Below are 24,579 nucleotides of genomic sequence, written 5' to 3' on the forward strand. Positions count from 1 at the left end.
CTATTACTAAGCAAAATTATCTCTTATAATAGGAGAAAGAATTTTTTTTATAATAAACACAGGCTAAAGAAATGCATTTGCTGTATAACAGCTCTACAGAGGTTACTGGATAGATGGATTCACATTAAAGAGAAGGGTAAATATACTCAATATGCTACAGGAGGAAAAAACGATAACCAAGGAAATAAATACTGTTATCCAAATGAAGATGAAGAAAATAACAAGCACCACAAAAGCTCAACTTAGCAGTGATTAATTTACACTTTTCAATAACTTTGAATGTTAATGATCTTGAGTTCCCAGCCAAAAGACACAGATCAACAGACTGGATTAGAAAATAGGATCTTTCTTTTTTCTATCTTCAAGAAATTTATTTTACCATCAAAGACAGACACTACCTGAGGTAAAAGGATGGAAACAGATATTCCAAGCAAATAGAACCAGGAAACAAATAGGTGTTGTTATTTAATATCTGACAAAATAGGCTTTAAATCAAAAGAGATAAAGAACATCACCTGATATTAATCAAGGAAATAATGTACCAAGAGAGCATTATAGTTCTGTGTGTATAAAGACATACATACCAAACATAGATGAATGTATTTAATAAAAAAAAATTCTACTACATATAAAGTCAAAGATAAATCTAGACCCAGTAATAGTAGGCAAGCTCAATGCTCATCTTGACAAAAATACCTATGTTGGTTTTCAATGACTGTGCATCAAATGTACATGACAAACAGAATGTTCCACTCAAATACTATAGAAAACATGTTCTTCTAACTGCCCACGGAACCTTCTCTAAAATAGATTATGTAATAGGACACAAAGGAAGTCTCAATAAAGTTATTAAAACTGAAGATAATGCCTTATATTTTCTCCACACATAATGTAATAAAGCTAGAAATTAACAAGAGAAACTACAAAAATATGCAAATTCCTGGGGATTAAACAGCACACTGTTGAATAATAAATGGGTTGTCAAAAAAAGCAAGACATGTCACGCGTGGTGGCACACGCATTTAATCCCAGTACTCAGGAGGCAGAGGTAGGAAGATCGAGGCCACACTGAGACTACATAGTGAATTTCAGGTCAGCCAGGGATAGAGTGAGCCCCCACCTCAAAGAAAAAAAAAAAAAAAAACAGAAAAGAAAAAGAAAAGAAAAAAAAACAAGAAGTAAATCAAAAAGTTCCCAGAACTAAATGAAAACACAACATATTTAAATGTGGGATACAATGAAGGCAGTCTTAAGAGGGAAGCCTGTGTGTGAGTGTGTTTGTGTGTGTGTGTGTGTGTGTGTGTGTGTGTGTGTGTGTGTGTGTGTATGGAGAGATAGAGAGAGAGGTAGAGTCTCACTGTAGCTCAGGGTGATCTGGAATTCACTATGTACTCTCAGAGTGGCCTTGAACTCATGGCATTCCTTCTACCTCTGCCCCCGAGAGCTGGGATTAAAAGCGTGTGCCAACACGCCCAGCCCTATATATATATATTTAACTTATTTATTTATTTGATAGAGAAAGAGGGAAAGAAAGAGAGAATGGGTGTTCCAGGGCCTCCAGCCACTGCAGACGAACTCCAGATGCATGCAACCCCTTGTGCATCTAGCTAACAGGGGTCCTGGAGAATTGAACCTGGGTCCTTTGGCTTTGCATTAGCCACTAAGCCATTCCTCCATCCCAAGAGGGAAGTTTATAGTTTTAGGTTCCTACTTTACAAAAACAGAGTGATCTCAAGTCAGTAACTTAATGATGTACCTAAAATCCTTGAAAAACAAAAACAAAACAAACCCAAAAGTACTAGATGAAAAGTAATAATTAAGATTATGAAAGAAAGCAATGAAGAAAAAAACAAGAAAAAGAATTGATGAAGCAAAAGATTGGTTCTGTAAAAAGATGAACAAGACTGATAAACCGTTAGCCAAATTAATCAAAAGAAGAAAAGATCCAAATCTATAAAAATAGTGAAGAAAAAGAGGCCTTACAACAGATACCAATGAAATTGGGAGAATCATAAGGGCATATGTCAATAAACTATGTTTCACCAAACTTGAAACCATGAAAGAAAATTTTCTTGACAAATATTACCAAAGGTAAGCAGAGAGGAGATAACTAATATAAGAAACAAAAAGACCGAAACAGTAATGAAAATAAATCTCCCTGCCAGGAAACACCCAGGTTCCCATTGGTACACTGCAGAATTGTATCAGACCTTAAAGAAGATCTAAAAGCATCATTCTTATACAATTCCACAGAATGGAAAAGGAATATATGCTCCTTAATACCTTTTATGAAGCAAATACCAAAGCCGCATAGCCATGACCAAAAATGCCTATAGGCCAGTATCTCTGATGAATGTAGATATAATAAAACTTTTCTAAACAGAAGTTAAGAACATATCAAAATGATAAAAAGATCATTCACCTTAATCAAGTTGGCTTTATCCCAGTGATTCATTACATAAAGCAATCAATGTAATGCATCACATAAATAGACTCAAGCACAGAAATAACATGATCTTCTCAACAGGATGTAGAAGAGGCCTTTGACAAAATTTAACATTTCTTCATGTTGAAAAGCACTGGAGAGACTAGGGATAGAGAGAATACATCTCACCATAACAAAAACTATATATAACAAACCAACAGCCAACATTATACTAAATGGACAAAAACTCAGCATTCCCTTATATTATATCTGTAATTAGACAAATGTTTGCACTCTTTCTGCTTCTATTTAATATAGATCCTGAAGCTTTTGCTAGAGAGATAACAGAAAGAAGTAAAAGAGACACAGGGTGGAAAGGAAGAAATCAAACTTGTTTACAGAGTATATGATTTTATATACCAGAGACCCTAATGACTTCACTAAAAAATTAGAGGTGATAAACACATTCAGCAAAGTGGCAGGATACAAAATTAACACACACACACACACACACACACACACACACACACAAATGGTAGTGGTATTACCTACCAGTGCCAGACATATTGAGAAGAAAATTAGGGAAACAATCCCATTCACAATGCCCCCTACCCCCACATATGCAAATTAAATGTCTTTGAATATCCCTAACCAAGGAAGTGACAAAACATCTGTGATGAAGACTTTGAAACACTGAAAAAAGAAATTGAGGATGACACCAGAAAATAGAAAGATCATCCATGGGTTGAAAAACTAATATGAAAATGGCCATCCTGCCAAAAGCTACATACCAATGCAGTGCACTCTTAAGCAAAATTTCAGTGCCATTCTTCACAGAAATAGAAAAAAGAAATCTTAAACTTCATATGAAAACACAAAAGACTATGCATACCCAAAACTGTCCTCACCAAAAAGAATACTGCTGGATGTGTCACTAAATAATTTCAAGTTCAACCAGAGCCTCATAGTAATAAAAACAGCACTCACACCAAGAGAGACCTGCAGATCAATAAAATAGAAAAGAAAATCCATGTGTGAGTCCATGTAACTGTAGCCTCCTGACTTTTGACAAAAATGCCAAAAACACTCATTGGCCAAAAACAAATAAACAAAAACAGTATTTTCAACAAATGGTGCTGGGAAAATGATATCTGCATGTAGAAGAATGAAACTAGATTTTATCTTTCACCCTGCATGAAAATCTACTCCAAATGGATTAAAGACCTCAGTGTAAGATCAGAAATTCGGAAATTCGGAAAGAGAAAAATTAGGGAGAATATAACAGTCCTAGGGAAGGACTTTCTGAATTAGGACCCTAATAGTCTAGCAAATAAGGCAATCTATAAACAAATGGAGCCTCATGAAACTGAAAAGCTATTGTACAGCTAAGCAACTTGTCAACTGAAGCAAGTGGTAACTTAAAGAATGGGCAAAAGTCATTGCCAGCTATTCATCTGACAGATGATAACATCTAAAATATACACAGAAAACTCAGAAAATTAAACAATACAAAAGCAAACAACCCAGTCAAAAAATAGGCATGGACCTGAACAGAGAGTTCGCAAATGATCAAACATAAAAAGTCAATAAATGTTTTTAAAAACATTCAGCATTTTTAGTCAACAGGGAAATGCAAATTAAAACTAATTTGAGATCTCATCTCACTTCGGTCAAAACTTCTATTATCAAAAATATCAAATGAGCTGGGTGGGTGGCTCATGCCTTTAATTCTAGGACATAGGAGGCAGAGGTAGGAGGATCACTGTGAGTTCAAGGCCAGCCTAGGACTACAGAATGGTTTCCAGGATAGCCTGGGCTAGAGGGAGACCCTACCTCAGGGAAAAAAATCAAATGACAAGGTTAGGAGATTGCTCAGTGGTTATAAGCAGTGGCTTTCAGAGCCTGCTGATCTGGGTTTGACTCTCCAGTACCTGCACATGCACAAAGTGGCACATGCATCTGGAGTTCATTTGCAGCAACAAGAGGCCCTGGTATGTCCATAGTCCTTCATATTCTCTCTCTCTCTCTCTCTCTCTCTCTCTCTCTCTCTCTCTCTCTCTCTCTTTCAAATAAATAAATTTTTCAAAGTGTGGTAATAAATTTTAGTATGGGTATGATATAGGGAAAGACGAACCTTTATTTTTTGTTGGTGGAAGAGTAAATTTGTGCAGCCATTATGGAAGTCAATATGGCAGTTTCTCAAAAAGCTAAAAAATAGATCGACCATATTACACAGATGTACTACTCCTTAGTCTATACCCTGAACACTGTACCTCACTGTACAGATACTTTCCTGTTCATGTTTATTGCTGCTCTGTTCACAGTAAGTATAAAGTGTATTCAGCCTAGATGCCCACAACCAATAGATGTACGAAGATGCAGCACATGTACACAATGGGGTTTTATTCAGGTCTAAAGAAAAATAAAATTTGCAGGAAAATGGATCCATCTGGGTATTACTATACTAAGAGAGGTTACTGAGTCTCAGAAAGGCAAACACTATATGTGGATCCTACCTTGGAAGTTTTAGATTTATATGTGAGTTGGTGTAAGAGTCAATAGAGGCCAGGAAGCTAGAGAGGAGTCGTGAGAGCATTTGAGGGTTGGGATTAAAGAGAAGGGAAGCTAGACAAAAAAGCAGAGGGGTGGAATACTAGGGATGGAAATGTTTAAGTAGGGTTGTGGCAGGAAAACAGAGGAGAGGAGGGGCTGAGAGAAGGGCTAACCAAAAGTATAATTGTTATGAAAAGGCCATAGGGAAACCCACTTATTTGTTAATGCATTAGAAATATAATTAAGAAAAAGAAAGAGCTTTTGTTTGGACATAAAGTTCCTATGGGAGTGGGTAATACTGCTCTCAGAAGCCAAAGGTTGTTACAGAAAGAAAGAAAGAAAGAAAGAAAGAAAGAAAGAAAGAAAGAAAGAAAGAAAGGAAGGAAGGAAGGAAGGAAGGAAGGAAGGAAGGAAGGAAGGAAGGAAGGAAGGAAGGAAGGAAGGAAGGAAGGAAGGAAGAAGGAAAGAAAGAAAGAAAAAAAAATAATGTCAGGGATGGGATATATTTCTGTGAGTTGTCAGTCACAGAACTCTTCAATGTTCCCAAAATAAAACAGGTTATTAACAATACTTTTGGTTTCCCACCAAAACTAGATGCTGTGACCCTATGCTAAAGGCACTACAAGTGTCAGCAGCTAGAAACCTCTTTCTTCCTCGCTAGCTGTGAGAGTGTTGGAAAGTGCTATACAGTCTGCTGGGGGAGAAGAGTCAACATCAAGGCTTACCCAACTATGGTTTCATCCTGTGTGCTACGGAATTGACTAGCCAGGAAAGAGGTGCCCACCAGTATGATAGTGGTATGACTGTTATGGGGATAACCAATTGCTCTCTGATTGAACCTAAGACCTATTCCATGGGAGGGAATTCATACCCTGTACTGAAAACCTAGTATGAAGCCTATGGCTTAGAAGGTCATAGGTCCTAGAGGGGAAGCCACTACTGTTGGTTAACTAAAGGGATAGGTTGTGCCCATCCGATTGCCCTCTGATATTGATATTATGTTTATACCCATTGATTAGTGCTGCTCTCACCTTTGATCATAGAAGCTTCTTTTTGCAAAAGACATAGACTGCTGGGCACAAAAAATGTTGGGAGGTGGTTATGATCAAATTACATTATGTTCAAGTATGAAAATTGTCAATCAAAATAGCTGTTATGGAAATTAAAAGAAATCATCATTATGAGAATACTGTTAAGCATCCTCTGGGACTACATAGTTATATCCTGGGTTATAAATTATTGTGAAAGCTTTGGAAAGAAAATCTTGCCGAGTGTGTTGGCACACACCCGTACTCCTAGCATTGAAGAAGGTGAGGCAGGAGATATCTCAAGTTCTAAGCCAGACTGAGCTACACAGTAAGACCCTCTCTCCCAAACAACAAAGTCTAGAACGTCATCAACATGACTCTCAAAAATGGTGTGTTCACTCCTGAGACTGTTTGTAAATGGTAATCTCTAGAGTGTTCCTTTTTACCCATATTTATAGAAGCACCCCACCACCAATTGCTTCCATGATACATTGCGACATCTTCACCTTGGCTTGGCTTGCACACTGTCTTTGCAGTGAAGCGTGTAAGAGTTTGCACTGACAGCGTGCCCATATTTACACTGTCCCTAAGTGACATTTGTTCCCAAGCAAGAACGTGAATAAGGATTCAGGGCAATAAATTTCATGAGAATGATCTGAGATCCTTCCTCTTGGCTCCTGTCAAGGAGGTCACTACTTTGATAAGCTTTCCAGTTGTGTTCTAAACCTGCCTGACAGAAAACCACCCAGACCTGCCAGTATTCCTCTGCTTTGAGTGGCCGTGATGTGACTTTGAATCATGAATCATCTCTGTTTCCTCTTCTGTGAAATGAGGAAAAGCACTCCTCTTCCTCTGCCTTTCTTAAGATTTGATAAGACACTGTCTACTTTAAGCTCTGGGCTCTTTGGGGGAGGTGGGTGTGATGGTTCAGCAGAGACCAGTCTGTTGAAACTTCCTGGTGCCATAATCATTCAGCATTGATTGTAGCATGGTCACGTTGGCAAGGATCACATCAAATACCAGACTTTGTGTCTCAGTGGATTGGGAGGGAGAAGGGTGGAAGGAGAACATTACTTGGAAAGCTGAACATAAATTTATAGGGTTTTCATAACCTGTTGCCTTCCAAGTTTATATTACTTCAGCTTTTGTGACAAAGATAATTTCTCTGGGCTGCCTTTGGAAGGTATGTGTATTATTTTCCCCTAGGGGTGAGGATAAGTTTGTGTACCTTTATACAAATCTCTTGTTTTTGATAAATGAGTTATGGGTTAGGGTTTTCATCTATAGGATGCCTATGTATTGCTCATATTAATAAATGGCCTAGGATTCCCAGTGCTTCATCCAGATCCCTGGAGTAAGATCTCACATGATCTTGATTGACCAAAATTGCACATAGGAAATGGGAGTTTCTGCTGCATGGCAGGCAGGTACCAGCACAACAGCTCCCTCATGTAAAATTTATTTGGAATTGAGGTGACCCCAAAAGGTTGTAAATTTCCTTCACTGGCTTACTTATAAAATGCGGTTAGATCTTGTCAACTATGGACATCAACGATTATTTCAGAATGTTGGACCTGGAGATTATCCTTGGAGTTCAGCTATGTTTCTCTAGTTGGCGGTTAATCATTCAATCTGGATTTGGCTCTCATGCCAGCTGTGGTCATGAGACTGCTCATTACCTCCCCAGACCACAAGAGGGCACCTTGGGACACAGATCCAGAGCTAAATTTTCTGTCCTGGAGCAGGAACATGGAACTCCACAAGACCAAATTTCACAGCACATTACCCACACAGAATTTCCAGAGACAAATGCACATTAGAAAGCCTGTAGGCATCAGGAGAATAAAAATCACTCTTCTTAGAATGAATTATGGAGGTATAAAAATTGATGAAGTATTAGACTGGCCTCCCTCGGGACTGATTCCAGAATTTACTCCTAACCAGCCCCCAGTGTTAAAGAGAGAGGAAGATATAACAGGAGTCTGGGGGTCCCTTGCTAGTACACCAATATTTTCCAACACACCAATAAATTTGGGTCCAGTTTCTTGTCTTAGAATTTAAAAAATTAAAATTCACAGACCAGAGGGTAAGGTTTAGAGAGACTTTATCAGATTGAGAGAAGGAAGTGCAGAGAGCACTTGCCTGTAGAAGACAGGAAGGTGTAAAGAGCTCATGTGAGAATAAGGGTCCCCTTCCTCCATCATCACAGCCCAGCCTAGCTGAAACAAGGGGGCTTACCAGAGCAAGGACCTGGAGGCCCAGGCATCAGAAAAGGTGAACAGACAAAGAGAGGCTGTGCCTACCTGCTAGCATCTATCTAGAATCCATCTAGAAGCGGTGGGCTTCACTCTCAGGTTCAGATACTTTCTGAGAGACAGCTGATTGGTGTAGACTGGGGCTGGGGCGGGGGGAGCAGGGGACTGGCTCAGGCATGGTGCCAAGTTTTGCAACTGAGCTTAACCAACCATAAGGCCAGGATCAGATTTAAACCTTAATTCTAGGAAAGGAGAAACTCCTTCCCAGGGAGAAACTTAGGTTGTTTATGGTAAAACAGGTAACCCTAGGTTAGAGGCAAGGAGAGGGAAATCCTTCTGTGATCTTTATCAAAGTGGAGATTGCAAGGGCAGATGCAAGTACATTCTTGCTTTTTTCTTTAGGGAGCCCAGTCACCCTAAATGGCCTCAAGGATGTTTTTGGATAGAGATTTTGTGTCGTTTAATTAAGAAAGTACAAGAAAGCATGATTGGTTATTGTGAGATAAGTTGTGAGAAAACCTTTGTAAACAGTGTTGTTTTTTGATGTATCCTATCCTTCTACTTAAAGTGTTGTTCCATTCTCCAAAGCACAGGCCCTTTTCTTAGACTATGTCATGTGCTACAGCTTGACAAAGAATGAGACTGTGCTAGTATCTGATGGTGACAATGACTTCTATAGCTTCCAGGTGTGAGAAGCATACTGAAAATATCACAAGAATAGGGACAGATCCTGGGGCTTAGCGGTTAAGGCGTTTGCCTGCAAAGCCAAAGGACCCAGGTTCAATTCCCCAGGACCCATGTTACCCAGATGCACAAGGGGGCGCACATGTCTGGAGTTCATTTGCAGTGGATGGATGCTCTGATGTGCCCATTCTCTCTCTCTCTTTCTCCCCCTCTCTCTCTTTCTCTTTTTCTGTCAAATAAGTATATAAAAAAACTAAAATACTTAAAAAAAAATAGGAACAGATCCTACACATCCACTCAGGTCACAAACCCAGGTCACAAGGATGCTTTACACGTGAACTTGAAAATGCTTTGCAGAGCACATACATCTTCTGTGCACAAGATTACAAGTACCCCTTCATATGCACATGCATTCATAGACCCTCACAGGCACAAGTGGTATGATCAGAAAGATGTCTCAGTAACTTTGCATTTATTTAGTACTTTTCAAACAAAGATGCCAAGGTAACTTTCACCACTAGTAATAGTAATGCTGGTTCTAATAGGTTTCTTGTTCCTGGCATGTATTAACTTATTTAATTTTCACAAGAACCCAAGGAGATGGTTACTACTATTCCCATTTTCTTCTTTTTATATTTATTTAGTTAGTTAGTTGACAGAGGCAGATTAGATAGATAGCTAGATAGCTAGATAGCTAGCTAGCTAGCTAGATAGCTAGCTAGCTAGATAGATAGCTAGCTAGCTAGATAGATAGATAGGGAGAGAGAGAGAATGGGTGTGCCAGAGACTCTAGCCACAGCAAACAAACTCCAGACACATGCATCACCATGTGCATCTGGAATTATATGAGTACTTGGAATTGAACCTGGGTCCTTTGGCTTTGCTGACAAGTGCTTTAACCACTAAGCCATCTCTCTAGCCCCTATTCCCATTTTCTAGATGAGGAAACTGGAGCTTAGGGGGCTTGAGTACTTTGCCCAGTATTACAGGCAGCAAAGCAATGCCAAAACTCAAGGCTTTTGTTCTTACTTATAAAAACAATGTGTTTGTCTAAATTTAACCACAATCTTGACTTCAGGTTCACTTGACAAAGCCTGAATTTTATTTGTAATCCTTGTATGAAATGAAAGAATCACTAGATTCAGGTCAGCAGACATGGTTTAGATTTCTGACTCTGACCCTAGCTAAATAGTGAGTCTTAGACAAGACCTACAAGCCCTCTGGGTCTCAGGTTTCTATCTGTTGAAAGATAAAGCTTCATTTGAATGATCCCAAAGATAGGGTTGTTCCTTGCAGGTGAGGACTCTCAGCACCCACTAATTTTAATTTTACCTTTCTTGTTCGAGGGAATCACACATAATGTGGCAGATGGGCAGATGGACAAGAGTGTCACACATGAGCCAGCATCTTGACACTCTGAGACCCAGGCTTATCCTGATCAAGTGGCCTTAAACCATCAGTAGCATGTTGTATGAGTCATGGGTACATATGTATATGAGGGATCATTGTGATTTTCACATTCTTCCAGGTTTAAGAAAATTATTTTTAAATAAACCATGTTGCTTTATGTATTGGACCATTGAAGGAGAGAAGATTTGTTGGGAAAATTGCCATGGAAATTAGGAACCAGAGATCTTACCTTGAGGGTAGCTAGCTAGTTTGCAATTACAATATGTCTCATCACTGAGTGTCTCTGACTGTGGTTTCTGTAAGTGACATTGAACTTGGAATGGAAAACTTAAAGTACTCCTTATGTGCAAAATATCAGAATTTACCTGCACGTAAAACACACACACACACACACACATTTTTTGAAAGTGTGTGAGGAAAACCAAACGGCATTTTAAGCTTGCCTAGTCAATAAATAGCATGAAATACACAACAAACCAGACTCTTAAACACAGTATTTCTTCCTCAAATGATGCAGTACTCCCTCCCTCATCCCAATAGCCCTGAGGTAGCAGAAAGTGTTTGGCAGGTATAACCATTGGTTGAGTTGGTCAGCCTCCATCAGGCTGCTATCCTGTCATCATTCTTTCCTTCATCCCATAGCAGACTTTCCAGGGTCCAGAGGCCAAGAGTTTAGGTTACACCAGACAAATCTGTCCACTCACTTCCTACGAGATTCTGGCTTGACCCTAGTATTCTGGCCACACTGGGCAATTTTTGATAAAATACCTTTGACCCAGTGTGTGATTTCATTTCAGCCTGACCTGATTTCTCTCCAGCTGAGGCTAATTTGCATGGCTGTAAACACAAGCCGTACAAAGCTCACCAACTGTGATAAAAGGGAAAGAAACCTGAGACCACTGGAAACTCAAAAATCTGCCTTCAGTATCCAAGGCTGACTCTGAGTCACGCTTCAGCCCAGGAGGCTGCCAGCACGCAGCAGCTAAAGAAATGTTATTCTGATTGACCTGATTAGGGCAGCAAGGTTAGCCATGGTCAATTTACAAAGACAGTATGAGAAGAAATCATGTGTGTAGCCATGTTATGGGTCAGTGAGGCCCCTGCCAGAAGTTTGAAAAGCCACAATTCTGCCAGGACCATTATCAGATCTCCTCGGTGGGGTACAAATGGGATTTGAGGTTTAGGGGCCCCTCCGGTAGAATGAATGACGAAAGGGATTGCACTGCTAGTGAGTCATGCTTGCTTCCAGCTGGATTTCTTAGCTTGCAGGCCCTTTGCCTATGAGTAGGGAGGCCCTGGAGTTCCCCAGGACAGCTTGAGGACCACCTTCAGCCCCTCACTCCAATGAAAAGAAGGTGGAAAGGCTAATTTGACATGGACATGAGGCTGTAAGCTGACCCACAGAAGCAACCAGATGGAACCTATTGGGCATTTTGACCCCTTCCTTTACCACAAGAGTGGTTTAATTGGGATCTGGCTCCAGGCCCTGGTAACTAAATAACTTCAATTTTAGTGTTTTCATTTTCATTAATTAAGTTTTATGCTAGGTGCCTTATTAAGTCACATTAAGGTGTTTTGCATGTACAAAATACCAGAGGAGGTGAGAAAGGAGGTCTTAAAAGTAGTAGAGAGCTACAATTACCAGGGGTTAATTCATGATCTAATTATCACATCAGTTTTTACTCTTCTGAAGATTCACTGTACAACTTTCTTCATTAACCAGTTATACATTGCTTTCACGTGGTGATTACATTCTCATTGATTCTGAAGACTTTTTGGATCTTCTACCTTGGGTGTGGTTTTCTTCCTTCCTATCCAACTCAGGAACATAAGTGTGACTTGCAACACTGGGATAAGGCACATGAATTAACAAAGAGTGATTCATTTAAAATGAGGCCAAGGAAAGCCACATTGCTTGAGCTGGGGCTCATTATAAATAGATCACTGTGTACTATAGTCATCTTACTAATGGAAAAGATGAGACATTGAGATGACTACTTAGAGAAGAATGAGGTCCAGAATGTAGCAGTAAGATGCCTAAATCATACCATGTTTAGAATGCGTTATTGGAGCCGTGGAGAAATTTAGCCTTGTGATGATTTTGAGAAACTTAGCCTTATAGGGCATAGCCATTCATTTGCTACCTGTGGAAGCCATGAACCTCTAAGGCTGAAGATACATGGGAAAGGAGCTAGAACTCAGACCAGTACAGAGAGTACTCAGTCCTCAGCTGAGATCTTAGTGTTGGCCTCAGAGCAACAAGCAGCCATGAACAAGGCTCTGGTTGTCCAACCATCTGCTTTCTTCTAAGGTGATGAGAGCATCTAGACTAAGCATGGAGGTGAGGGATAGGAGGCCCTAGGCAGCTTGGTGCAAGGCCTGGCTTCTCTGCTCATGGGCAAGTCTCTCCATCTCCCAAAGGCTCCTCTGTGAGTTGAGAATAATAATAGCACCTACATGCAATAAGGTCTTCTGTGTATTTAGCCTGGTGGACCCAAAGTGTTTACTCATTCCACTGGGTCACCACCATCATCAGTACCATATCCTGATAGGAACAAGAATAATTAGAAATCCTTTGGTGTCACAACTAAGGACAACAGAAAGTTGGGTCATAATCAGTAGTCTTATCTCTTACTCAGCGATTCCTGGACCCCATTGCTTAGCAGAAATTCATTTTGCTTTCTCTATGTAGTTGCATGAGTCCCACTGGGGCACAACTGTACAATTTAAGTGAAAGAATTTTAGCCACAGATAGAAGATGAATGCCTCCAATGCCAAGAGAAACCATGTGATAGAACAGAAAGAATAATCTGTGCCTTCATTTCCTACTACTGTCTTTAACTGGCTTTCATGGTAGCAAGTGCTTGTGTGCAATTTAAGTATGCAGCTGTCAGTGGGTAACATAATGTGGCCTCCTCTAACATTTGTGGATCATGATAGGCTGTAAATAAATAATGAGAATATATCAGATGATTGCTGACCTCATGAATGGAGAGACTCTTCAAGTATGAAGGCATCGCAGCTTGATTTCTCTGTTAACAAATACACTGACTTAATCATCATACTTTACTGATATTTGTCACCATAGTACATGAATAGATTAAAAAAATAAACCAGGCAGGTTTTTGTTGTTGCATTGCTTTTGAGACATGGTCTCACCCTGTAGCCTAAGATGACCTGACACCCTATATATTGTCCAGACTGTTGTCAAATACATGGCAAACTTCTCAACCTCCTGAGTGCTGGGATCATAGACCTTCCTGGATAATCAAATACTTTTGTTGAAAATAAATGCTGTAGGGCTGGAGAGATGGCTTAGCAGTTAAGCGCTTGCCTCTGAAGCCTAAGGACCCTGGTTCAAGGCTTGACTCCCCAGGACCCACGTTAGCCAGATGCACAAGGGGGCACATGCATCTGGAGTTTGTTTGCAGTAGCTGGAGGCCCTGGCGTGCCCATTCTCTCTCTCTCTCTCTTTCTCTGCCTCTTTCCCTCTGTCGCTCTCAAATAAATAAAAATATTTAAAAATAAATAAATAAATGCTGTAAGAAAGAGTATTACCAATCTGCACAAATTCTATGGAATTTTCCATACAGACCATATCCTGTTATGAAAATTAAATTAAATTAGAAATCATTCATCAGTAACAACAGCAACAGGAAACCCTAACTTTGACATGCCAGTACTAAAAAAAAAAAAAAAAAAAAAAAAAAAAAAAAGTTTTCAAAACTTACAATTGTACCCATGGATTAAGAAATTAATTATAAGTAGAATTTAGGAAAATACTTATCACAAAAAGTAAAAGTACCAGATGTGAAAATTTCCAGTATGTAGCTCAAATATATGGTCATGAATATTTAAATTAGAGAACAAAAAAGGTCAAAACCATAAATTAAGCTAGCAAAATTAAGAGCCACTTTTCTAAAAATAAATTAGAAGGAAATTTTGGATAAACAATAAAAAGCCACATTTGTAGGTTAAATATAATGAAACACTTAGTTTCATATGATTAAACTTTGAACATTTTAATCCAGATGAGAAGGCTGGGGAGATGGCTCAATGGTTGAAGGTACTTGCTCACAAAGCCTTCCCAGGTTCAGTTCCCTGGTACCTATGTAAATGTATAATGTGGTGCATGAGTCGTGTTTATTAGCAGCAGCAAGAGGTCCTGGTGTAATCATTCTCTCTCTCTCTTTCTCTCCCTTCCTCTTCCCCCCTCCCACCCTTCTTCCCCCTCTCAAATAAATAAATGAAATATTTTTTAAAAGAACAAAATATTTTTGAAAAGAACATTCCATAAGAATGGAAATTTTAAAAATTTAAATATAGCACCAAAGATCAATAAAGACAGTAACAATATTGAAAAACTTTTGGCAGGATTAGGCAAAACAAGTAGAAGTGTTAAGAAAGTAAAAGTAAATGTCACACAGATGCAGTAGAAATGTATATTGTAATGTCGCAAATAGACCTCTGCCAGAAAATTAAATAACTTCCTAGAAAAATATTAACTATCAAAACAGCCAAGAAGAAATAAAACACCTGAATTATCCTATAAGCATTAAGGAAATTAGTTTAGTGGGTTAAAGTCATCCCACAAAGCAAGTATTAGCTCCAGATGGTTTTATTACTCCAAATTTTCCTTACACATAATGCTTCAGGGAATAGAAAACCATATTAACGTCATGGCTGGCATATACACCCTTGATAGCACTACCAGACATGGACAGGAAGTAAAAGAGAAACCACAGGCAGGTTTCTCTCATTAATGCAGATATGACCATCCTAACCAGAATAGTAACAAAGTAGAATCCATCAAAGTATAAAAACTGTCTGATGGTTAGTGTGGCTTATTCCAGACAGAAAAATTTGATTAAAATTGGAAAATGCTTTTATAAGTTGGTGAATCATTAACAGACTAAGGGAAGAAAAAACAGTATAGTTATCTCAAAAGATGATGGAAAACCATTTGATTAAATTTGATTATAATTTATGATTGAAGTTGTGATTAAAAAATGGATGGAGCTTGGGAGCTGGCTCAGTGGTTAAAAGCACTTGATTGCAAAACTTGCCTACATGAGTTCAATCCCAAATTGCCCGTGTAAGCCAGACACACACACACACACACACACACACACACACACACACACACACACACAATGGTGCAAGCGTCTGGTAATCATTTGCAGCATCAAGAGCCCTTGGTGTGCTTGTATACACGTGCGCACACATAGACATGCACATGTGTGCACCTATGCATTAACTAAGAAAATTTTAAAAAGCTGGGTATGGTGGCACACGCCTTTAATCCCAGCACTTGGGAGGCAAAGGTAGGAGGATCACTGTGAGTGCAAGGCCAGTCTAAGACTACATAGTGAATTCCAGGCCAACCTGGGCTAGAGTGAGACCATACCTTGAAAAACAAAGTATAAAAAGTAAAAAGAAGAAGTGGAAAGGAACATCTTTAGACCTAATAAAGTGTCTAGAAGAAGATACAAAAATAGACATATTTGGTATAAATTTGGAAACTTTCTTTCTGAGATCTAGATGAAAAAGGTAGACCCCTTTTGCTTATTACTGTGGTAGAGACCCAAGCCAGCATGCTCAGGCAAATGAATTAAGTAAGACAGGTCGCATAGGAAGAAATGAAACTGGGTTACTTGTAGAAGTTGTAGTTTTTGTATAAAGCAAACCTCTATTGACAAATTATAAAAAGTAAGGGAATATGGTATGGTATACTTGCCAGATATAATATTGACTTATAATAACCAATTACACTTTCATATACTAGCAATAACTAGCTAGGAAATTTAATTTTACAAATATTAGTACAGGAACATAAACTACCTAAAAGTAAATATAAGCAAATATAATCATGATTAATGTAGAAAATATCAAGTTTTGTTGAAGCCATTTAAGTCACCCTAAGTAAAAGGAGAAAGGCATTATTCTTTCATGAGCAGGAAAGGCAATATTATAAATGTCACCTATTTCAGATTGATTTATGATTTCAGTGCATTTCCAATAAAAATTTAGTAGGATTATTTGGAATTTAACATATTCTTTCTAATTTCTGTATACAAACCAAACATTAAACAACTCCAAAAATAAAAAAGCTGACTGGGATACCCAGTCTATTTCATATCAAGCAAAGTAAGATAGTAGGTAGTAAAATAGCCATAGAAAGTGGCAATTGGCACAGAGGGGAAAAGATGGAAATGGAAAGAATTCTTTCTGGACATATAAAGGAATATATATGTGAGAAATGTGATATCTCAGATCAGTAGGCAAAACCATTTTAAAAACAAGTATTTTAAAAATTGAATATATGTGGATTAAAAGGAAAGAAAGCTGATCCCTACCTCACCTCATGAATAAAAATCAGTTATAGACATATCAAGCATGAAATGAGAATGTAAAATGTTAATTGTTTTAGAAAGGAATGTAGAAATGTATCTCTTGGCCTAACATGGGAAAGATATGTAAAACACAAAACAAAGAAGAAATATGGCTATGTTAAAATAAAGATTTCTTGGGCTGGACAGATGGTTCAGTGGTTAAGGCACTTGCCTGCCATGCCTAAAGACCAGGATGATATTTCCCAGGACCCATGTAAAGGCAGATGCACAAAGTGGTGGATTCATTGGAGTTTATTTGCAGTGGCTAGAGGCCCTGGAATGCCAATCCTCTCTTCTGTCCTTGAAAATAAATAAATAGATAAAATATGTTTTAAAAAGAATTCTTACTCACCAAAAACACTACAAAGAGCATGTAAAGGTACACCACAAGATGGACTGTACATTTCCTGCCGTGGGTTTGTTATGTCCTTGTCCATATGAGAGTCTTGTGGAGCATGCATATCTAGGATCGTAGTCTAGATAAGTTAGTGGCTTGCTCTTTAAGAATAATGGCAAGTAGATGTTTGGATCCTTGTGCTACTAGATACACCTGCAGACTGAAAGGTGTGTAACATGTCCCCACTTCCCATACACCAGCTGCATGAAGAGTCAGAAAGAGCAAGGAAATACACAGGCACTCCCAGGCGGCCAGCATCTTGCAGCAGTTCTAACATTTGCACACACAGTGCTGCTTCATCTTTTCTTTCTTGCTAACATTTCCTAGAACCTACATTTTATGTGTGTGAAAGAAACACTACCCACAAGAAGTCTGGTTGTTTCTCAGAGAACTAACAGCACAGGCGCAGACTGACTTGGACTGCAAACAATATGCATCACCTCAGTGCTGACAAAGTGAGTCTGTGAAGTGCATCTGCAAAATAAAGCTGGAATGTTCCCTAGGTATCTTCAGGAAGTGTGTTCCTGTGAGCTCTGTCTCAGGTGCTGCCTTCCAGGGGCTGGTGGTCTGGAAGCCAGGAGAGTGCATTATGGCTAGCTCTTCACCAACCTTGCAGGGGTGGGAATGAGCCAGGTGATTTGCATCTTGGATACCATTGAAATCAAAGGCCATCCATCATTTCTGATATCTTGAATGCAATGATTATCATATCAAAGACGTACGATGACATTGAAGATAATAACTTCTCTGTTGCCCATTATCTCTAACCAGCTTGGAGTAATTATTAGCATGTGTTCTTTCCAAAACCCAAGCATTCTAAATTTTGGAAGTAGAAGCACCATTTGAGCCACCATAGATATTGATATATGAAGCTGAGTTCAAGGCTTTATTGTTAGATGAGAAATTATACAGACAAGACAGGAAGACCAAAGGTTATGTAAACTTTGGAGCTTTTAGGATGGCAGCATGATTGTCTGTGTATTTGGGATTTACCTGATATGAGCAAGTTAGTTGCAGTCCATAGCATTAAAGTCCATGGAGATGACAAGAGGGCTGATTTCTACCTACTTACCTAGCAAAACCAAACAAACAAAAACCCCTCTGGTCATCAGGGGTTATATAAATATACACATATATATCAAGCACTATGCTAACCACCAGTTGTAAAAACAAACTTTACATTAATTTGCAACCACTTCACTACTAATGTGTAGTTCCCTGGCCAATAGTTTAAGCATCCCTGGGAGCTTATTAGGTATAAAAGAATATTACACCCTGTCTTTCTTACTTAGGACAAACTATCACAAACTGGTAACTTAAAAATCTGTGTTCTCATGATTCTTGAATCTAGACATCTAGATTCACACTACCAGGAGGCCTAAGGCTTGGTAACTTTGTTCTCCTCTGAAGACAGAAAAATGGATTTATTGATTTCTCCTGGCCATTTCTTCTCACAATATACATGGTCAGTGGGAAAATGCATGTGGTTTTGTTTGAGGGATTATTTTATACATAGCATGGAAGCTCTAAAACTTTTAGAAATATCTCCCACCTGTGCCACCCTCTCACTGTATTCCCGTAGCAGTCACAGCCTTCACCTGCTGTGGCCTCTTCTTCATTTGCTGCGGAGTGGAATTCATCAGCCTTGAAGCCAGTCAAAGGGTCTCTCTGTCTCATCAGGGGTATGGAGTGCCAAATATGTTCTCAGACTCAGGACAAGATGACAATTTGCCTTTTCACATTTCTTGGTGACAAGCCCAAGTCCTTAAAGTAAACTTCATCTGAGCAATTTTATGTGTCCCCAAAACTGAGGCCATGGAAGAGATTCAGACCTAACAGTTTCACAGAACAGTGAAGCTCAGTTTTCCTCAAAACATTTAATGGGGCACATTATCAGGCTGCATGTGGAAAGCTTATTTTAGGGACATTATCAGGCCAGTTGACAGAGGCCTCTATGAGCAGCAGACCAGGCCATTCTGGCTGTCAGCAGCCAGGGCTTGTTTCTACCACATCAGCTGACATTTCATAGTGTGGCACCAAGGAGCCAGCCAACTAGCTCTTCTGGGGTGGTGCCAGAGAAGCAAGGGAGCAGGGAGCTTGAGTCAGCATTTATTTTCCTGGGCACCCATTATGAAACAATTGTAGGTGTCCAAGGAAGCATTCTTTTCCCCAGGAGAGAAAGCAAGATGGCTGCCTACATTGGTGGAGCTCTCCCCTCCACTTGCTACCTATTCTTCCCACTGGTTGGAATGAGTAGCTGCTTGCCAGTCCCATCTATAGGCACTCTCATATCAGAAATGGCAGAGTGACCATAATAAAGAGGGCACAGCGATAAAGTAGGATTGTGTGAACTACATACTCCCTTTCTGCTCCACCTCTCCTTATTGGATAGTAAACACAAGGCCTTGTGCATGCTAGGCAGGTTCTCCAACATTGTACTATGTTTGTCCCAAGCCCCAGTTTCTACCTTTCTATCATAAGATTCCACCTGCCTTCAAAGCCAAAGATGGTGTCAGAGATTAAATAAAATTAATTGGACTAGTCCAGGCCTTTTAACATGACCATTCAGGAGGCTGGAGGTAGGAAGAGCACAAGTTCAAGGGTTTGGTCCTCTATGGTTATATAGGGAGATTATGTCTCAGAAAATAAAACCAATGATAAATGCAGCAATCATGATGGAAGTGCCATTATCCACTCAGAGCCCTGTGACTTAAACAATGTAAAAAGATTACTATGAGACAAGCTGAGTATTTGTCTATAGAACACATGCTTGAGACAAGTCTCTTAATATCCATAGCTCTTTTTTTTTTTTTTTTTTAGTTTTTCGTGGTTGGGTCTCACTCTAGCCCAAGCTGACCTGCAATTCACTATGTAGTCTCAGGGTGGCCTCGAACTGATGGAGATCATCCTACCTCTGCCTTCAGAGTGCTGGGATTAAAGGTGTGCACCACCACACCCAACTCTTTAGCTTTAGTTATAGGAGAATTTGGTGATTGTCAACATAGAGCATAAAGAAAAGATATCACCAATCCATTGGCACTAAAGAAGAACTTGCATTATTTAGAATTTAATGTTAGAAGACTCAAATTACCCATTTTCTATGTATTCTTTACTATGTTGTTCAGTCTTTCTGAGACAAGCCATGTATCCTATATATGTGGAAATGGACTACACATGGATATTTGGTATATAGCATTTTCATGAAAGTAAATGTCTACCCATATGAGGTGGATGTGATGCCTTCACAGGAGGTAGAAATCCTGTGACTGGCAGTGAGAAAATATAAGAACTAAACCAGGGACTGGCTAGATGGCTCAGCAATTACAGTGATTGCCTACAAAGCCTGATGACCCAGGCTTGATTCCCCAGTACCCACATAAAGCCAGATGCACAGTGGCATGTGCATCTGGAGTTGGTTTGTAGCAGCTGGAGGACCTGGCATGCCTGTTTTTTCCTCCTCCTCTCTCTCTTTCTCTGTCTCTCTCTCTCTCTTTCTCTGTCTATCTTTCTCTTCTTTCTATTTCTCTCTGCTGGAAGATAAATTTAAAAAAAGAACTAAGCCAAAGAATGAAGTACCTGCCCTGGGGCTGCAGAGTTAAATGTGCATAATGGCTAACAAAGGCATAAATGTAGAAATTAATCTTATAATTTCAGCACGACAAGATTTCATGGAAGAAGTCTTTTCTGTTGCTCTTAATTTTTTTAGCTGTGCCAGACTCACTCATCTGAGAATGCTTCCAACATTCATGGGCTATTCAGAACCATTTATTTTTATTTTTACTTCTGGCCTCATCTTCCAAATGCAGGCAGAAAGCTGGGGATATATATGGATTTTCTGTAGCTGTGCAAGTCTCATTGAGCCTGGCAAGAATTCTTTCTCCATCCTTCTGGCTGAGTAGTTAGGGTCTAGGTTTTCCAATGTAGCAATCTGTCATCCTATTTTTTAATCTTAATTCTTACTCAAAGAGGCAGGTTTTAAAATCCATACATGTGAAAAATAATAATAGATTGCTTAGAGTGGCTCAAGGTGTAGGTTCTGACCCTTGGATGTGGATTTTCCTTTTCCCCTTTGCAAAGGCACTGTGAGAGCTCCTTAGGCAATGTAACAGTGTGCAAGTGTGACATGCCCTAATCCTGGCATGTGGCAGGAGCCTGGAAAGGCTTTGCCTTAAACTAGGCATGTCTAATAGGGTTTAACGCAACCTGTGAATTTGCCCCTGCACAAGGTCAGCTTGTAGGTCAGTGGAATGCTGCCCAAATTGCATTCTCCCCCAGACTGTAATTACACCTACGGGAAAGCCATGTGCTGCCAAGTTCAGCTGACTCCAGATAGGACCAAGATAAACTGAGGGCTTGCTTACATTCTTCACGAACTGATTGTTCATGATTAGATATAAAGTATCTCTTGCTAAGAGAGGCTTGAGATTTAAGGAGCTTAGTATAGAGGATGATGAACTGCTCTTGTCTGTCTTCTGAGAGCAGAAAAGAAAAAATGGGAGCAAGGTGGTTCAAGATGGAAGCATAAGGAATTTGAGTCAGATATAAAGTATGTCCATGACAAAAGTCACCACTACTGTAGAATGCAGTTATGTCTTAACAAAATTATTGTTTGAGTATTTACAATGTGTTGAATTCTGCAGAAATGATGCATGTGAAACCACAATATTTTCCAATTTTATTTCTTCCAGAAAAACAACATATAAGTACATGGAAGATTTAGCTAAGATTCCTAACAAGTTATTTAAGAAAGTTAAATCAATTATGACTGTTTTGTAGAGTGGGTGTTGAGCACACAGACATAAATAATTCCACCCAGATAACTGCTTATTTTGTAAGAAATTTGATACTCTAAAACATTTGTACATGCTGCCCATGACAAGCACAGCATTAGGAAATGCTCAAACCTTTGTTTTGAAATCATCTTTTAAATTTTAACATAGGCTTGTCAAAATTGGTAAAAGTGTTAGCACATGATATGGTTGAGTGGTAGTTTTCCAAACGCTGCATCTATAGTGCTACTCAAATGCAAGAGGTAGCATTTTGCAGTCTTGACTACAGCTAAGTCAATTGCATCTGCTTGACGCTATGTGCACAAGACTTTAATAACAGGAGGAAAAGATGATGACATCAGAATAAGAGAGAGGCTAATTTAGAGGTGGAGGGGATATGATGGAAGGTGAATTTGTGAGGTGGGAGGGAATTATTATGATTTACTATTTATAATTATGGAAGCTATCAATAAAAAAATCACTGCTAATAAATGAGTTTCAGGGTTATAACTAATCAAGAAAGAAAGTTGGGCATGGTGGCACACACCTTTAATCCTAGCACTTGGGAGGCAGAGGTAGGAGAATCACTGTGAGTTAGAGCCCACACTGAGATGACATAATGAATTTCAGGTCAGCCTGGTCTACAGCAAGACCCTACCTCAAAAAAAAAATAAATAAATAAAAATAAGAAAGATGCATGAGGGAAACAAGAGTGAAAAGAGGGCATTGCATTCTAAAATTCTTCACTTAAAAAAGTTTTTCCAGCATGGATATGCTGGAGGTCACTCTCCCCAAGTTCTGTCCAGGTGGCCTAGGGGTGCATAGGGTTCTGTGCCATGTTGTACTGTCCCTTTCCTCCATGTTTGAGATGAAGCTGGGCCTTTGAGTCTGTGCCTGCATATTCCTATGACTTCTCAGAGTCCTGTGGACCACAACTGAGGAGACAAACCATGCAGGAAACAATGTAAAAAAAAAAAAAAAAGTTTGGCAAATATTCAAATTCTCCAGTAAATATTTTCTAAATATCTTCCCACACAGCCTGGACTAGGCTCTTCTGTTCCAAAAACCTATGTGGAATGAAATTCCAATGGATGCTTATGGAATAAATACTGTTTACTGGATCCACATAGACATTGATAATCATTAATTTGACATTTGTATTCAAAGCTTTGAACAGTGAAGGTGGTGGGCTGACCTCGTGCTCTCTACAGTGTGAAAGCCCTTCCTGTTGGCTGGTCCCCAGTGCCTGGCATAGTCTTCAGTACAGTAGCCATGCAAAATGGAAATGACCCTTTCCTTGTGGATAACTAGAGTGTCAGGTTCATGTTATACAAGGCTTATTTCTCAGCTGTCCTGTGTGGATTTTCTGAAGGTCATACTTCGAACTTCTGATTCAGAAAAAAAAGATGCTAAATATAACACTCTTTGGGAAGTGTTTTAAGTGCCGTAGAGACTGACAAAAACAGCTCTCTCTTTCAAATAAGAATCTTGACATTAGCAGCAACCATATACCTAAGGACAGTGAGAAACTCCCTGGTGACAGTTCCTTATGCAGGTTTTCCCTTTTAAATAGAATGCTCAGAACACATCCACATAGCCATGTGTAATCCTTATGTCCTCTGTAGCAGAGATGGGAGTTTGTATACTGTGAGAGACTGGTGGCCTTTCAAGCATGAGTGTGGTTATGAGCAATGCCTAGGGACAGATGCTTATCTCTGGTCCCCTGATCCTGCTACTGGTCACATTCCACAACTAGCTGAAGGATCTTGAAAGCTCGACATGCTAAAGATAGAAACTAAAGGGAAGACCCACTGCCTCAAGGCTCTCTTTCTTGGCTTTTTTCCTTCTAGATTGTTTTCTTGATGAAAAACTTCAGTTATCGGCCATCCAGCTTTTAAACAGGATAAAAATAGTGCAGGATTCTGAGAAACAGGCTGCTTAATGAATGGGTTGGCAAGAGTTAATGAAACATTTTAGTTAGTTGGTTTAATAGGACAATTCTGCATTTATTTTTAAAATATATTAACTCTCCTCCCATAAGAATAGAGAGCTGTGGAGATGTCTCAGTGTGTAAACTTCTTGCCATACAATCATGGAGACCTGAGTTCAGATTCCCAGAACAATTATCAAAATGCTGGGTGTGGTGGTACAAACCTGTAATCCCAGTGCTGGGGAGACAGAAACCAGAGAGTGCCTGGGGCTTTATGACTAGCTTGTCAGTGGGGCTGGAGAAATTGCTAAGTGGTTAAAGTGCTTGCCTGCAAAGCCTAACAACCCATGATCAATTCCCCAGCACCCAGGTAAAGCTGGCTACACATGTGCCTGAAGTTCATTTGTAGTGACTGAGGCCCTGCAGGCCCATTCTCTCTTCTCTCTCTCTCTCTCTCTCTCTCTCTCTCTCTCTCTCTCTCTCTCTCTGGTTATACAAATAAATTAAATAAACTAAGGTGGAGAACAACAGAGGAAAGCACCCACTGTCACCCTCTACATATACTCACACACACACCCACACACGTATACTAAGTAAATACATCTTTTAAAAAAAGATACAAATTGTTTTAGAACTGACAACCTCAGGCAAATTAGAATTCTAACAATTTCCAATAATCATTGTGATCACCAGTCTACAATATTAGTCCAATATGCAAATATGGGAGGTACAGTCA

The 24,579-nt window shown here is 39.4% G+C and overlaps 1 protein-coding gene and 1 non-coding gene across 5 annotated transcripts in view; both read left to right on the forward strand.

Annotated features, from left to right (window-relative positions):
• Fmn1 (formin 1) overlaps positions 1-24,579 on the forward strand; it is a 434,422-nt gene that overhangs the window by 221,824 nt on the left and 188,019 nt on the right. The gene's annotated exons all lie outside the window — the stretch shown is intronic.
• LOC123463175 lies at positions 22,675-22,878 on the forward strand. The gene has a single exon (XR_006638772.1). It is a non-coding gene; the product is annotated as a small nucleolar RNA SNORA73 family (small nucleolar RNA).

Source organism: Jaculus jaculus, chromosome 8 (assembly GCF_020740685.1).
Source record: "Jaculus jaculus isolate mJacJac1 chromosome 8, mJacJac1.mat.Y.cur, whole genome shotgun sequence".
In the NCBI taxonomy this organism is placed as follows: Eukaryota; Metazoa; Chordata; class Mammalia; order Rodentia; family Dipodidae; genus Jaculus; species Jaculus jaculus.